Consider the following 2,276-nt stretch of genomic DNA (forward strand, 5'->3'; position numbering starts at 1 on the left):
CTGGGAACAACCATTAAAAGTACCGTCCTTTATGTTTCAGCTGACAACTTAGGGGCTCACTCTTTTGCTGGATTTCAAGAAAGTTTTAATGTTGCCAAATTTTGTCGGTTTTGTTTAGCTAGTGGGCAAGATATTGACACATTTGAGGTCAAGGAGAGAGTGTTCCCACTCTGAACAGTTGAGTCCCACAAAAGTGATCTACAGAAGCTGAAAACTCATCAAATAGATGTAGTTAATGGAGTAAAGAGAGACTGTGTTCTCAACCAACTTTTGTATTTCCACTCAGTCCAAGGGTTTCCTCCTGATTTCATGCACAATGTGTTTGAAGGCATTGTTCCCAAAGAATTAAGTTTATGTCTGAAAAATTTTATATCAAAACAGTACTTTACATTGGATCATTTAAATTCCATCATTGAATTATTCCCATTCAAGTTTACAGATAAAGTAAATAGACCAAAAACAATTTCACAATCTTTTGCTCAGAAAACTACCATCAGTGGCAACTGTCATGAAAATTGGACCCTTTTACGACTGCTTCCATTAATGATTGGTCATCTTATACCTGACAATGACAAAACTTGGCAAATTCTTTTGGATTTGAAAGAAATAGTTGAACTTTTGGCTAGCAGCCATTTTTCAGAAGAGTCATTGTCATATCTGGAGTGTAAAATTTCAGATCACAGGTGTCTGTTGAATGAGGTATTTCTAGATTTTCACCTTCTACCAAAACACCATTATTTAGAACATTATCCAGAGCTTATTCGAAGATTTGGGCCTGTGGTTGATTTCTGGACCATTAGGTTTGAAGCAAAACATAGCTTTTTTAAAAGAGTTGTCCAAAATTCCCACAACTTTAAAAACATTTTGCTCACTTTGGCAACAAAACAACAACTCACTTTAGCCTACCATCTTAGCCTACCAAGTCTCTTTAAACCTGATCTGGAAGTTCAGCATTGTTCTGTGGTTTCCCCTAAAACTCTTGAAGACAACATGAAACAGGCCCTCTTTTTGAAATAAGGAAATATTACATTTGTTTCTCTAGCAACCCATGCTTCTCTAAAAGACACAAAGTACTCTGAGGGTACACCAGTGGTTTACCAGAATTTGGGAAGTTGATAAAAATTGCAGTAGTAAATGGGAAAGTGTCTTCATCATTGCACCATATCATGTGTGGTACTTGGAGCACCTGCGGAGTTATGAGCTTGTGAAAAGGGAACCTTCTGTACTTGACATTGTAGAACCACATGAACTAAATGGATATCAACCTTTGTATCCATACACAAACGCAGGGAAGCTGATTGTGACACCAAAAACCTTCCTACTTCACTAAGGTAGAATTGAACTACTTTGGATGAGTTTGTGCAAGTCAGTGTTGCATGGCAGTTTGTTGCTTGATTTTTGTTGTCAGCTTATCATTTGTTCTGAGCGCTGTGCTTCTGCTTTGTTGTGTTTGTGACCTTTTTGTTCGTTTTTAAATATTTTGTTAAATATATTTAAGAAACAATTAGAGCCCAATGAAATATTTCCAGGACCTTTTTAAACCGTCTGGAAAGAAAAAGCTAATTAATTGTCACATAATTTATTTTATTTTTTTTTATTCTTCACAGAAAACGACCTTGTCACCCGAACAAAGATGCTGCTGCGATTGATCGTTTCACCACAGGACATCAGAAAGCTAAGATTGGACTCTTTTCCTAAATCACTTGAGGACCTTAAACTGGTTTTGAAAAACAAGCTGCAGCTGAGCCAGTCTTTTGACCTTCACTTCGAAGACGAGGATTTTAAAGACTTCTGTAACCTGACATGTTGATGATCTTTCAAAGGACAAGGCTACACTGAAAATCATCATCTGTCCTGATTCCTCTGAGCCATGTTTGGAGTCTTGTAGTTCAGGTTTAACATTTTCAGCTTCTTCTCCCTTGTCTCCAAGTAGCAACCAATCATCGTCTTTTACCGGATGTTCGCAGCCCTGGCCAGCAGTCTTTCCAGTTCCCACCTTCTCATTTGATGCGGGGCTTAGGCTTAGGCAGGGAAATGATGCTTTTGAATCCTGTGGAAAACTTTTAGCTCTGTCAAAAGACATAAAATCTGAAATCCTGGAAAAGATGGCAGAGACAATGGGCCTCATGCAAGAACCGTTCGTACGCACAGATTTGTTCTTAAGTTGTGCGTACGAATGATTTAGGAGAATTTGTGGCATTCACCAATGTTTTCATATTCTAAGATTTTCTTCAGATATGAACAAAATTTACGAGTGGTCCAGACCTGTCGTATAT

This window comes from Austrofundulus limnaeus, unplaced genomic scaffold, assembly GCF_001266775.1.
Source record: "Austrofundulus limnaeus strain Quisiro unplaced genomic scaffold, Austrofundulus_limnaeus-1.0 Scaffold221, whole genome shotgun sequence".
Lineage (NCBI taxonomy): Eukaryota > Metazoa > Chordata > Actinopteri > Cyprinodontiformes > Rivulidae > Austrofundulus > Austrofundulus limnaeus.